General features: G+C 41.6%; 1 pseudogene; it reads right to left on the minus strand.

Moving 5' to 3' along the window:
• LOC132351064 (nitric oxide synthase-interacting protein-like) overlaps positions 1-15,635 on the minus strand; it is a 60,170-nt pseudogene extending 44,535 nt beyond the window's left edge.
• Positions 15,636-15,899: the final 264 nt, after the last annotated feature.

Here is a 15,899-nt window from a genome sequence, read left to right on the forward strand (position 1 = left end):
TAGGAGACGGAATGGGTCCCCAGAAATTTGCCGAGCTGACCAATTAACCAAGTGGGTCTTTGGTTACCTGTACCAGAGTGTGAACTAAAAATGCCGCCTGCCACATCAGTAAACAAAGGATGTGGCAGCCATCAAGCCACCACATTACAGCCGCCCTGAAGGGGAGCCCTGAGGGAACGCAGGATGGACACAGAATGCTTGCCGTCTAGCAGCCAACTGATGCAGCCACTCTCAACAGTGCACCCTGAGGAGACTCAGGATGTGAAAACACAGGGTACTGGCCCCAGATAGCTGAGGCGCGTATCAAAGGAGTGATTTCAATGAGTCCAGACTTTGCATTGTCCCATGCATAGAAAAGCACTAATTTCATTAATTTGAGATGTCTGGTTTTCTTTAATGAACAGTAGTCTTCTGATGTTCCGACTACCTGGTCCTTGTTGCAGAAACTCCTATACATCCTGGCCCGCCCCTCGCCTCCTAAGAGCACCCCTCAGAGGGATCTGAGAGTCCTGTCTCCTCAGAACGTCCACCGAGTAAAACACAGCTCTCAACTTTCAGGCTGCGCATTTGTTTTTCAGTCTACAAGAGCTGCTACCTAATTAGTGCCCAGGGCACTGTCCCATCAGGTGCCCTGAAAAGCCCAGGTCCCAATTCATGATTCCAACATGTCTTCCAGCAAAGCTCCCATGACCCATGGAATCCAGTTGTGGGAGAATACAGAGTGTTTGATAATTACACTTTCACTGAATCAGCAGTGGCTGACTAAAACATCCTACACCTGTCTAGGGAGTTAGCTACAACACATACATTTCAGGTGTTGTCCTAGAGATGCAGAGAGAAATCTTTCAGCGGGGGTGGGTGGGGATTTGCCACACAGGCACTTACTTCAACTCCCAGCCACTGGGGCTGAACATGAGCCTCTTGTTTAAAGACACCTATTCTTTAATGATCATCCATGGGTACACATATATGCATGTGCACACGCAGTGCACTTATATGAAAACACACACACATGTGCATATGCACATGCACATACACACACACCCTCCACAGGAAACCAGGGCCTCACTCACAGATGCTCATTAATCCTTCTCATTTCATAGTGACAAATTCTCTCGATTTCTGTCAGGGCGATCAGGTCTAAAGTTACACACTTGAGCTTTTCAGCCCAATTTGTTTTCTTTCCAACCCTTAGATAATTATTTGAAAGAAAATTATAACACACATTAAGTAAATAATTGATTTTCTAGGCAAATTTCAGATCTGAAGCATTTTTTTGAAGCATTTTTAAGTTGGGAAGTTTAAGAAAGTAACTGTGGAATTAGGGAAACATTCTCACTAGTCATTAATCATTTTTTCTTAGAACACATAAAATTGATTTTAAAAGAGGGACATAAAAAGAAGGTTATTAAGAATTTTACTGGGTCAAATGAACGTTTCAAGTTTTCTTGGAGAAGAATAAAGAGACCCTAATAGGACTTGTTTTATGTGCCTGCATGTTCATTTTAAACAGGGGCAGATAATGAATTTGGGGAAAAGCCTCATCTGGTTGGAGTCTCACTAACACCCCTTGTGCTTGGACTGCCTTGCAACAATAAACAGGTGACCTGTATTCACATCAAAGTGTGAGAAGCAGTGTTCTGTATCAGGATGACTTGGCTCACGCTGTTCCCACTACCTGCAGGTGACCTCCACCCATCCCTGCCCGTGGAGTTCTACACGCTTCATAACAAAAAGGAAAGAGGGAAGACTGTTACAGTCTTCTGCCTCCACGAAGCCTTCTTTGATCAACCATGTCCCTTTTCTGAAGCACATATTTGCAAACCACTTGGGTAGCACTGAGCGAAGGGTGATCATGCCTGTGCCTGTTATATCCCCTCTCCCACAGGAGAGGTGGTAGAGTGCAGTGGTTGGTCTCCTGAGCACTGAATCCAGATTGCTGGGGTTCAAAGCCCAGCAACTCCAATCACTAGCTAGTGACCTTGAGCAAGTTACTTAAACTCTCTGTGTCTCAGTTTCCTCATATGTATAGTGATGATAATAATAGTATCCTCCTCTTTTTTTTTAAAATTGAAGTAGAGTTGATTTACAATATTGTGTTAGTTTCAGGTGTACAGCAAAGTGGTTCAGTTACATATATATTTTTTCAGATTTTTTTCCATTATAGGTTATCATAAGATGTTGAATATAGTTCCCTGTGCTATACAGTAAATCCATGTTGCTTATCTATTTTAGGTATAGTAGTTTGTATCTGTTAACCCCATACTCCTAATTTATCCCTTGACCCCTCCCTTTCCCTTTTGGCAACCATAAGTTTGTTTCCTATGTCTGTGAGTCTGTTTCTAAATAAGTTCATTTGCATTATTTTTTAGATTCCACATATAAGTGATATCATGTATTTGTCTTCTTCTGACTTACTTCACTTACTATGATAATCTCTAGGTCCATCCATGTTGGTGCAAATGACAATATTTCATTCTTTTTCTATGGCTGAGTGATATTCCACTATCTATCTATCATCTATCTATTCCACATCTTCTTAAACTAAGTGTCTGTTGATGGGCACTTGGGTTGTTTCTACTTCTTGGCTACTGTAAACAGCGCTGCTATGAATACTGGGCTGCATATATCTTTTTGAGTAAGAGTTTTCAGCTTTTCTGGATATATGCCCAGGAAGTGAATTGCTGGATCATATGGTAGTTCTATTTTTAGTTTTCTGAGGAACCTCCATACTGTTCTCCACAGTGGCTGCACCAATTTACATTCCCACCAACAGTGTAGGAGGGTTCCCGTTTCTCCACACTCTCTCCGGCATTTATTATTTGTAAACTTTTTGAATAGCATCCACCTCTTGGACCGCTAATAAGGATCTATTAACAAATACATACAGGATACTTACAACAGTGCCCAGCAACCCTGGCACTCAAGAAACGGCAGCTTGGTATTACCGAGGGCAGAAAGTACATTATTCCCCTTAAAATCCCAGCTAGCACCCGATACACTGCCAGGCATACGAGATGTGCTCAGTTAACAAAATGGAGGCTGTGCCCACAGCCAGTCAGCTTACCAGCTACCGTAGTGGCCTGGACTTCTCCACCCGCAGCTTCACTCCGGAGCCGCAGCAGCACGATGATGCCGCGGTCCACGAGCTTCTCCGGTTCACGAGGTCCACGTGGTCCTTGCGAACCGGCTTCTCCACGCGTTCCAGGGTGACCACGGCTCCAGAGGACTGCAGCCCGGCTCTTGGCGAAGCGCTGCTCAGGCTCGCGGGTCCCGGCGCACAGGGAGTGCTCGCTGCGCGTGACGAGCCCCACGCGGCCCACCGAGCTGTGGAGCGGCCTGAAGCACACGGGCGTCAGGTGGGGCGTGCAGACATGCGCAGCGCTTCCCGAACGTGGGGCAGGTCACGAGGTGCGACGGCTTCTCCTGATTCGTGGCCTTCTCCTCAGGGGTCAGCGGCGGGATCCGGAAGCTGGGCAGCGCTTTGTCCGTGTCCTTGCCTGCGGGGCATCACCTGGGTAGTTCCCCGAGGCGGCCTTGGGCGTGAAGGGGTCGAGGGGCCGGCTCTCGGTGGCCGCCTCCTTCTCCAGGAAGCCCCCCGCCGGCTCCTGCGCCGCCGCCCTCTGCAGCTCCTTCTGCTTCTCACGCCCGGCGCCCCGCTGCTTCTCGTAGGCCTTCACCTGCCGGGCAGTCTCCTTCTTCTTTTAGTTCTTATGTTATCTTCACCAATGATCGACAAGACCGCGCATTCTATTGGCCCCAGCTGGGCCCCATCCCTTTTGGAAGTTGTTAGTGGCTGTTTGTGTTGGAGAAACTTCCACTTATTACACGGTAGATATTACCTTCTGGGGAAAGAAAACAAAGACAACAACAACAAAGTGGGTTTATTTAGCTCCTGCGCCCGGGAGCCAGCATTTTAAATCTTCTATATGTGGGCACATCAGTTCAGCAGTAGTTGAACAAAGCCATTCAATCCTCTGGTTCTTTAACTAACTGGCATGTTATTACCGTCTTGTCTCATCAACCCTGAGGTCCTTTGAAATACCTACAAATGGAATGAAATGTGCATTTTAAGTTATCTTTTCATCCATGGGGTTTACGACTGTAGCCGACACCATAATCCTGACATGGGGAATTATATCAGAAGGAGAGCAAATAATTTCACTCTCTTCCCCTTTCCCTGTGGGAAAGACTATTTTTCCATCTGCTGAACTGAGGACTTCAGGTGAGGAGCCAATCACTCAAGGCCCTGTAGGGGTAGAACAGTCTGCACAGATTTTCCTACAGATCACAAGGCCCAGCAACTCTTCTACTTCCTGTCCTGGAATTGAGACAAGCTGTGCGTGGAGAGAGCTGAAAAGTGCTGATGCTTTGCTTGAAAATTGTGAACATCCATATGGATAAATTTCTATTAAACTTCCTCTTTATTATTATTACTAGTCAATAGTGTTTATTTTATGTAAAGTGCTTAGAACAGTGTCTGGCACAAGATAAAGACTTATGTATTGGCTAGTTTCTCTCTATATTATACAACTACTTGGTATGTACTTCATTCTTTTTAAACATTCCATGTTTATAATAACTTTTGCTTTTTATTTTCTTCTCAAAACCCTTTATGAGGAGGGGAAAAAGAAGATATTGGCTCCATGTATTCAAGGAGAAAACTGAGACTCAGATAGGTATTTGGGGAATTTGGAACGTAATGCAGAAACTGGTTTTCTGACTTTGAAGCTGGCACTTTCCATAAATAAATCCTCTCCCAAGGGCTGGATGGATAGGGGACTGGATGGATCCAATGATTAATTTTCCTATTTTTCTGAGAACGGTATTTTCCTGAACTGAGGAAATAGCATGTCCATAACAGACCAGGGAATCAACCACTTGGAGGCAAAAACTTCCCTCTCAAAAATGCTAATGCTAATTCCATGCTAATAATGATGCTAATAATAATAATAATAAATCCAATTCATTAGAGCAACAAATATGAACACTGAAAGTCAGTTTGCTCCAAAGTCAGAGTCTCAGGTGGGAGGTCTAACTACACATTTATGGCACATGGAGGAGTCCTCGGTGAGTCACATTAGTGATGGAAGTGGTGGCAGAGGCCCTACGTGGCTGAGCTGCTGATCTGACGACATCCACTCATGTTTTGTACACAAGTCTTCAGATCAATTGTTCCTAGAATATTTCAGAAATCTTCAAAGGTATAATCTAGTTTTACAAAACATTTTTTGTGGACACCACAGAGGCAGTTTGGTTGCCACACATTTAATGGACAAAAATCCTGATGGGCTTGGGTGAAGTTTATCTTTCATGATTTACTATGGCTATTACTACTGCTACCATTTCCACAACAATGATTCCAGTGGTTTGCAGGGATGTAGCACTGTTGAGTTTAAAAGCTCCTTTGTCTGACCACTGACCTGCATTCTGTTTGCACAACAGCATTATGCATTACGACATCTGGCCTCCTGCAGCTGTGGGCACTGAGGCTACTGGGGTTAAGTGATTTGGCTGCACAGTGGATTGGTGAGAGAGCACGGACTCCCAGTTTACTCTTTTCCCCCTAGACCATGAGGACCAAGTGACCAGGATGTGGGAACACTGGCAGCATGCTGGGGTCAGGAGGAGCATGCCACTGCAAGCCTGGCGGTGTACATCTTGGCCCCAGACTGATTCCTTTTTGCTGTGGGATCTTAATCAAGTTACTTTGCCCCCTGGATTTTAGATTAGTTCCCTGAAAAGTGATCAGGATGGATAAAGAATCTTTAAGTTGCACCCCCCTCCTCTTGTCTTATCATTCTTAGGCTCAGAAGAAACACACTGAGAGTGCCGGCGCATGCATCTTCCTTTGCCTAGCCAGTACAGAGCAGAGATTTAGAAAAATGAAGGAAGAATGGAAAGAAAGCCAGAATGCCTAGTGAAACCACCCCCAATGACATCGTTTCACCCACTTCCAAGTCCCCCAGAGGTGTTTCTTAGGAACCCAGATGTATCTGTGTTGCAGAGAAGCATGGCTGCCAATCAGCCGGTCATGTTTGGTTGGAGGCCACAAGAAACAATGGTATAGATCTTGGAGAGCATCTGGTCGAAAGCCCAGATAATGAACCTGAGGCTCAGAGGGCAAGAGAGTTTCCCAAGGTCACATGGTAAAACAGAGACAGAGTTGGTGACTATCCCCTGCCCTTCTAGGATGGATGACATGTTTCCAATGAAGTTCAGTCTCGGTCTACTACTGGGTCTTGTCTTCATGAGAGCAGGACCCGGGCTGTCTTTCTCACACCCATATCCCCAGTCTCCAGCACAGGGCCCAGCACAGGTGGGTGCTCAAGAAATAGCTGTTGAATAGTTGAATAAATGAATGAACTGATGAAAAAAATGGCTGAACAGAAGGATGCAAAATTTAGATCATTTTTCTCATTACATGGGCACAGACGGCCTACACTTCAGTCCCTGTCCCAGCCTCTTTACATAGATTTGGATGTTGAGGTGATCCAAGCAAAAGAGTGTGGCTAGGTCTATACAGGTCCACTCTTGTCATTTGAAAACAAGCTCACAAGACTGTGAATGTCCCACACTATTAGAAACCTCGTTCTCATAACATAAAGGCAATCAACTTCTGAGTGAAGTAAGTCAGACAGAGAAAGAGAAATATCATATGCTATCGCTTATATGCGGAATCTAAAAAGAAATGATACAAATGAACGTATTTACAAAACAGAAACGGACTCCCAGACTTAGAGAATGAACTTATGGTTACCAGGGGGGTAAGGGTGGAGGGAAGGGATAGTTAGGGAGTTTGGGATTGACATGTACACACTGCTGTATTTAAAAAGGATAACCAACAAGGACCTAGTGTATAGCACAGGGAACTCTGCTCAGTGTTACGTGGCAGCCTGGATGGGAGGGGAGTCTGGGGGAGAATGGATACATGTATATGTATGGCTGAGTCGCTTTGCTGTGTACCTGAAACTATCACAACATTGTTAATTGGCTATACTCCAATATAAAATAAAAAGTTAAAAAAAAAAGACAGTCAACTTCTGGGGCACTGGGCTGGGCCAAGACAAGCCTGTCCAAGTGGGCAGAAATAAAGCCCAACTTTAATATATGATTTGGTTAGGAGTCAGGGCTGGCCTCTGCAAAGTTGTAAAATTGAAAATCTGGTCTTTGGTTACTGTTCCCCCAACCAACAGCATAGTAGTGCCCAGTATTCTAGATATTTCCATCGTGGTGCCTGGAAGTGCAATTTGTGATTTGAACATATCCTTCATCAAAACTCCCATGGCCTCAATGCTTTATTCTCAGCTATTGGCGAAGATATGTATGTTTCCATTGAGTCATTAATAGCTGATCAAAGTTCCCTATTTCATCTCTCTGAGGGGTATTTGCCTTTAACATTTAGAAGTTTCAGGCTCTTTTCTGACATAGAAATTTCAGAGGAATATTTTAGTGATGGAGGTGGGAGAGGATTCATATCACATAGACATTTCTTATCTTTCATGGCAAACTGCTCTGTATACACACACATACGCACACATATACACAAACGTGCATATACAAATACAGGCAGAGTAATACTTCAAAGGAAACAGGAACCCCAGCCTTAAAGCCTAATAAATCCTGCTTCATCTTACTTATATTGGTCATTTCTGACTCATTTGCACCAGGAAGATCAGGTCTCTCAGCCCAATTCCTGTAAATAAAATAATTTATTTCCCGACGGATCTCAGACTTTTTAAGCTGTTAATAAGTAATAAAATAGTTGTTTAATTAGGAATGTATTTATCACTACTAAATAATTGTTATATTTACATCATGTAAAAATGGCTTTTTAAAGAGGCAAATAAAAAGATGTTGTTAAGAATTTACTGAATCAAATGAAAGTTTTAAGATTTATTGGAGAGGAATAAAGACCCCTAATTGGAATTGGTTTTATGGGCCTCTAAGACCATTAGAAATAGGGGCAGGAGATGAATTTGAGGGAAATGCAATCTAGCTGGATTCTCGCTAGCCGCCCTCGTGCAGCACTAGGTTGGATCTGGGCTAACACAAAGCCAGTGCCTGCCCTGCCTCCTCTGCTTCTTCCCACATCACCCCCAGCTTCAGCTTGTTCATGATGGTTTGCATATCCCCATCTCCATGACAACTCTAGTCAAAGTCATTCTTGTCTCCTGCTTGGGCTAGTCCTACAGCCTCCTAGCCAGTTCCCACACCTGCTCTTGCACCTCCAACCCGTTATCTACATTGTGGTTACATCAGAGGAAGAGCTCTTCTAAGGGTTTTCAATGACTGCTGTAATTCTTAGGATAAAATCCTGTGTCATTACCATGGCAGTGAGTTGGACATGGCCAATGATTAATCTCCCACTTTGCTGAGAACAGTTTGTTTTCCTTGGTTAATGTCCATGCCCAGAGTACGTGGCAGGGGAAAACCACTGTGAGCCACCAATCTCCCTCTCAAAAACATCAGTGGAAAAGCTTAATACATTTAGAGTCACAGAGCCAATAGTCAAAGGTCAGTGTGTGTCAAGTCAGTATTTCCAGGTGAATGTTAATTCCATTACATGGTACTTGTGACACAGGATGGTACCCACATAGCAAGCCAGGTTAGTGATGAAAATGAGGGCAGATGCTCTCCACGGATGACCTGATGTTCTTCTGAAAACACTTGTTTTATATTTTATATATAAATGATCTAATTAGTTCTGAAATATTCCTGGATCTGTTAAAATTGTCACTTGGTTCTGCAAAAACATGTTACTATGAACAATAGTGAGGTGAGGTGAGGTGATCTCATATCAAGCAATACACCATGTAGATGCCACCTATTAAACAAAGACAATTTTTTTAAAGTCTTTATTGAATTTGTTACAATATGACTTCTGTTTTATGTTTTGGTTTTTTGGCCTGGAGGCATGTGGGATCTTAGTTCCCCGGGACTGAACCCACACCACCTGCATTGGAAGACGAAGCCTTAACTGCTGGACAGCCAGGGAAGTCCCAAACAAAGAAAATTTTAATTGCCTTTACTGCAAATGATATTTCATGATTTACTATTGCTATTGCTGCTATTGTTGTCAATAACAATGATTTTTTAAATGTGGATATAGCACTTTGTAGATGAAAAGAATCCTTGCATACATTAGATTCATACAACTGTACTACATATAGGTTAGATTGAGAGTCAACAATTTTTTTCTGCAAAGGGCCAAATAGTAAATATTTTTGCCTGTGGATCATATGGTCTCTGTTATCTGTTACTCAACTCTTCCATTATAGGTATTTACAATAGGTAAATAAACGGGTATGCCAGTAAAACTTTATTTACCAAAACAAGTGTATACTAGATTTGGCTTGTGGGCTGTAGTTTGCTGAACTCTGAGTTAGATCATGCATCTTTCCTCCTGCAGCTGTGAAGCCTGAGGCCAAAGGGTTAAATGATTTTCCCAAGGCCATAGAATGAATTAGTGAAAGAACAAGGATGTGGCCCCATGCCATCTAGCTCCCAGTCTGTCTTCCCTCTACTGAAATGTGATGACCAACTTACAAGTAGAGTGTAACCCTGGGGCATCGCGCTGTGTATCAGAAAGGGTACATCACCAGAAGTCTGCAGATCTGGGCCCTGGCCCCAATTGGCTTCTAGTTAGATGTGTGACCTTAATCAAGTCACTTCACCTTCTTTAGCTTCAGTCGATTCATCTAAAGAATGAGGAGATTGGTTGAGGAATCTTCCCTCTGGCTTTAAAATGCTGTATTTTTAAGATGAGGGATGGGGAAGAAATATTTTATTGTAAGTATTTGAATTGATCATTTGTTACAAATTTTGCAGTATTTATTTACACAGAAGTCATTATTAACCAACCAACAAATATTTACTGGGCCTATTATGCTGTGAAAAGGTGGAAAAAACATCTGACATAGTCTTTGTATTTAAATAATTAATAGTTGTGAAGAAAAGCAATTCCTAGTTATAGAAAATGAGTAAATAATCAGTGTGTAAGAAGCGTTGCTCAGAGGCATGGTAAGTTCCTTTGGGTTTCTGAAGACAGACGTCAGTGAGAGCAGCTGCTCTCGGAGAAAACCGCATGGAAGGGCTAGACAATGCTCTGGGATTAGAGGATGGGCAGTGGGGTGGCAGTGAAGAGAAGCATTCCAAGAGGCAGGTGTGAAGACCTATGTACACAAGTTCCTCATGTGGGTTGCAGCAAGTCAACGGGTTTGATTAGGCTAGATGGTGTACATTGGGGAAGGTAGGAATTATTGATTTTGCATCTTTTTTTTTATTAGTTGGAATATAGCACCATTAAAAAAATATACAGCACAAAAACCTTAGCTTTGCCATTTGTTACAGAAAAGGTTTTGCTCCAATTAGTGCACATCTGGGAGGTTTGCCTAGATTTCATCCTATTTTGAGGCTCATCGTGAGGCACCTCTTGTGGAACAGCTGAACATTCATGATCATTCACTCAGGTCTCTTATCTCAAATCCCCAGAAGAAAACTAGCCATTCCAGCTTCCTACTGGGTGGTGTGATGAGGGGAGGGCTTCATTCTTTCCATCCCTGAAGACCTGAAGATAGGAAAGAGGCCCTTTTCTTCAATCTTTTCAAGCTCAAGAGAGGCAATTTAGACGAGCGTATTTTGGTAATTGAAGCCAATTCTCTTCAACAACCAAAGGTACTTGGATTGCAATGTGTGAGGTTGGCTGTTTCTTAACCAATGTGTTTCACCACAAGGTTCTCTAATCTGGAAGTCCCCTATTTTTCCCCACCAGGCTTGTGAGATGACCCACAGAGAGTCAACTGGAAACCTTTGAGAGTAAAACCCTGGGACACATGTGCTACATCCATTTAGTCAACACATTATACAGCCAAAGGGATGCTCTCCAACGGTGGAGCTAACATTTGTGGAGCCCTTCTAAAGACCAATTATTGTCCTAGGTTTTATTTTTCATACGTTATGAAAAATCCCATCCAATCCTCCTAATAGTCTTATATTTCTATCCTCATTGTATAGATGAGGAAGGAGGCTGAGCCTCACTAAGGCTAAGTTGCTCATGTTTGACAAGCTGCATAGCATGGGTTTGAAAAAGGGCAGTTTGATTCCCAGGATTTCATGATTCACTAAGTTAATTCAAAATTGCGCTGGAAACCATCATGTTTTGACACACTTAGGTTAACAAGCTTAACCTTAAGATAGGTAGAAAGGCAGACAAACATACCGTCAAGGTTGTGGATGCATTCCTAGTTGCCATGGAGATAATACCAAGAGTGAGAGATGTATTGGAGGAGAGGAATGGAATAAATCATAGAGTTATCACTCAGGCTCAGAAAACAAAGGCTTTACTGATTGTGTCAAGGTATACTTGGTCCTCTCTCCCTCTACACACAGGGTAATTGGAGACAGCACGGAAAAACTGGAGCCCCAGTGAAGCCACCCCCAATGCCATGGTCTCACCCAGCCTCTACACCCCTTCGGACGTGTTCCTCAAGATTTCAGTGGGTCATGGTTATCAGTCTTCAGGTTATATGTGTTTAGGGTCCTGAAGCTGGAAGACTTCTACCAGGGCCCCAAAAGTCCCTCCAATTGAAAAGGCTCTGTGTATGCTGAGATGAATTGGGAGTTACCATTAGAAGAAACAGGAGAAGTTTAACTTCCAGAAATTGATCAAAAGGAAACACTCTTTAATGTACTGAGACTTATATTTCAATATAGAGTTAAAAATTAGGTAATGGGAGCAGTGTCTATGGACAAGTTGTTGATCTCTATAATCCTCAGTTGCCTCATACATAAAATGAGAATGTAAAGATCTACCTCTTTGTTTTGTTTTGTTTTGTTTTGTTGGTGAGGATCAACTAAGAAAATGCTTACCATGGGGCCCTTTGGCATGTACTTAATTGCAGCTATTGTACATGCATAGGTTGTAGCTTGGCATGTACTGAATTGTAGGTGGTAGTTGTTGCTAGGAACCAGTAAAGTGTAGTAGTTACAATACCTATGACTCATACTAGCTGTGAGATCTTAGCCAAGTTAAACTCTGTGCCTCAGTTTTCAAATCTGTAAAATGGGGTTAACGATATTACCCATTGTGTGGTACTTAAGGAAATTAGGCAGCATGTGTAAAGTACTTTGGACAGTGCCTGCCATGCGGTGAGCACTCAGTCCACTTAACTGCCACTACTATCATCATCACATCAAAAATGCATTTCCCTTATGAATGAGCTTCGGCCCAAAGACTAAGTTCTTTGCAATAACAACATCTTTTATTTAAGTTTTAAAGTAAAAGATAAGACTACTGCTGGATAGGAAAGGTCTCTTTACCAAATAAAGCTCACAGCATCCTCCTAAACCATACCAGTGTTGATACTGACTCTGGTCTCTAATTACTGGGAGTGCCTCTTTATTGGCCGCCCCCTTCTCTCTGATGCCCTATGTTAATGATGCCGACTGAAGCAATCACACAAAACTCGCAAGGTGAGAGGGCTCTCTGGTTATGGCATCTCATGCATTTGCTGTATTAGCCTTTTAATAAATATGTAGACGTTCCTAAATTATTAACTTTTTCCAAAGTGATATTTGATGGCAAAAGTAATGTCTGTGTGGAGTATTAAGTGACTTTTAAGAAAAAAGCTGAATAATTTGACAGTGTTAAAATTATGCTGTCAAAGATTCCATTTTCTCGGAGCCATCTTTATCCTGGCTTCAATTGCACAGACTATCATCATGATGGTGAGATTTATTTTTCCTCAAATTGCAACATGGTAGCCAGTTTTATAGGGAGTGGAGCTATGGTGCCCACTTTTCAGAAAGGTGCAAGATACATGGCATCACTAAATTAGGCGATGATGTCCATGATTAGGAGAAGGCTTAAAACAAAGAGATCAGAGAACACAGGCTTTGTGGATCCTTGTTTAGATGGTTAACAATATTTAATAACCAGTGATTCATTTATTGGCAGGAAGACAGAAAGATCTCTTGTTGCAGGCAATGGGAGTTTGACCTCATGCAATTTTCTGCATTTTGCATTGTCATACATTAAATATAGAGAATGCATTATTCACCCTTGAAAGCTATTTCAAGGACTGTGTATGGTTTCTCCTTATAACCTCAGGAATTTCACAAATAATTCTTTAGAGACAGATAACGATCTAGTGCTTAGGACCAGGAGGTAGAGTCGGTCTTGGCTTTTCTCCTTCAAACTGCTACTTGTGTGCTGTAAGGCAGTGTGATCAATCTGCATTTAGTGGGCTTCCCAGATGTTCATTTGTGTTCGATATCATGCATTGAATGATTTTAAAGAGTGCTTGTTTTGTGCTAGGTCCTGGGGGCCATGCTCAGGAAACATAAGATATGTCTCAGGTATTACAAGGGTATTGGAGAATTAAGACTTATATATATGAAAACTTGGAGGACAAAACAAAACTCTGTACTATCAGATGTGAATGGAATATAATTAGATGCATCAATGAGTAGCCAGCAGAGATAAGCTACTGAGTGCAGACTTCAGCACGAGCAAATTTAGGCCTGAATCTCAGCTCCACCACTAACTAGCTGTGTGACCTTGGTAGCTATGAGAGGCGATAAGAAGGATAGCAAACCTGGTCTGATGTTCAGGAAAGGCCTCCATAGGGAAGTGACATTTCAGTTGAAATGTCAAGGTTAAATAGGGATTTGGCTTTTACAAACGATGGTGCATGCCTTATTTCTCACGTTGGCTGTTTCTTTATACTTACTCTAGTGATTTTTGGCTAATACCATTTACTCCTTATTATGAACTATGGCGAAATCAGTACATTTCAGCTTCCTCTCAACTTGCCTCTTTCTCATGCACTTCCTGATTATAGTGATTATATGAGTTTTCTTAGTGCTTACCTTTAAATATTTAAGTATTTTATATGGTTGGGTGACAATAATTGTCTATGGGTCTCTTGTGTTTCTGCCGGACTTGTATCAGCTTTTGTTGGGGACAATCTTTTCAATAATATTTATATAGTAAAGGACCTTGGAATATATATAATGTCACCCTCCAAGGCAGGGGAAAGATTTGTTTGCTGCCCAAGATAATAAAGATAATGTCTCCCTATGGGGCAAAGTTTGGGCAGGTTTTCTAACAGACCCCTTATAAAAGATTGGGGTTTCCTAAACTCTGGGTTCCTCAGCTATGATGCAGACCCACTGTGTGCACAGCATCCATTCAGGCTGCTCTGCATTGTCCCCATAGGGCTTGGGGGACGAGGGGAATTGATGTGAGCATGAGGTTCATGCTGCTTTGCCTCTGACCCAGGAGTCCCGGGCTTTCTGTAAGCATCACTGGAACCGTGGCAGAATAACTTGTTAGCTTGCAAGCAAAGTAAAAGCTCAGTCTTCCTGGTTCTTGACATAGGATTCTATTACTTGATTTACCTGCTGTGAAGGTGCTTATGCTACTTTCCATTTTTTTCTCCCAACTTTGTCCTATCATTTCCACTTTGTCAGGGCTTGTAAAACATTTACACTCTGTTCTGTAACTATAATCCCCACGTTTATTTTAGTTTTATCCCTCACTTAACCAGATTAAGTTTAGCCATAGGTTCTCTATTCAGCTCTTAATTGGCTGAAATTTGCCCTTGAGAATCTTCTAGAAAGTCACATTCTAGAAAGACTCATGGGGATTATATTCCCAGAGTACCTGCATGATAGGAGATGTTTATGGCCTTTATACTAGAATGCTAATTTGGCTGGAAGTAAAAGTTTTGGTCCCGTTCTTTCTTTCCATGAAGACTTTTAGGTTTTGCTCTATTGTTTTCTAGATTGACTCTCACTGGGGAAGAGTTTGAGGTGGGTCGATTTATTTAATTATTTTGCCTGGTTGCACAGAGAATTCTTAATATTTGAAATCCAGTATTTTGTTTGAATTTCATTTTTATAATTGGCACATGAATTGTGTCAGTTTAAGGTGTACAATGTGTTGATTTGATGCATTTATAAATTGCAATATAATTACCATGGTAGCATTAGCTAGCACCTCTACACATCACATAATCATTATTTCTTTTTTGTGGTGAGGATAATTAAGATCTAATCTCTTACCAACGCTGAAGTTTCTAATACAGTATGGTTGACTGTAATCACTATGCTGTGCATTACATCTCCAGAACTTATTTATCTACCAGTTGCAAGTTTGAACCCTCAAACAACATCTCCCCAGTTCCTCCCACCCTCAGCCCCTGGTAACAACCATTTTACTCTCTGTTTTTATGAGTTCAGCTTTTTAAGATTCCACATATAAGGGATATTACACAGTATGTATTTGTCTTTCTCTGTCTGACCTCTCACTTAGCATAATGCCCTCAGGGTCCATCCCTGTTGTCACAAATGGCAGGATTTTCTTCTTTCTCATGGCTGAATATATTCCATTGTGTATATACATATATACATACATATATATATATATATATACACACACACACATATATGTGTATATGTATATATATATGTATATATATGTGTGTGTGTATATATATATATATATATATATATATATATACACACACACACACACAGACCACATCTTCTTTATCCATTTATACCTTGGCAGACACTTGTTTGAATTTCATTTTGGCAATGACCATGAATTTCATTTTGGCGATGACCATTCTCAAAATTTCCAGGGACACGGTATGACTTTTTGATCTATATATGCAATGCTTCTTTTGTTTCTGAAAAAATTTGTGTACACACACATCTATATCTATTTAAATATTATTTATATGTCAGTGTAAGAATAATTTCAGTGATTCTGTATTCTTCAGGAACACTAATTTTAAATATGTTGGATTTATTTAATCTTTCCATTTTTTTATTTTATCCTTATCCTGTTAATTTTGTGTGTGTGTGGATTTCTATTTACATTTGCTTAT

The sequence above is a fragment of the Balaenoptera ricei genome, chromosome 16 (genome assembly GCF_028023285.1).
Source record: "Balaenoptera ricei isolate mBalRic1 chromosome 16, mBalRic1.hap2, whole genome shotgun sequence".
Classification (NCBI taxonomy): Eukaryota; Metazoa; Chordata; class Mammalia; order Artiodactyla; family Balaenopteridae; genus Balaenoptera; species Balaenoptera ricei.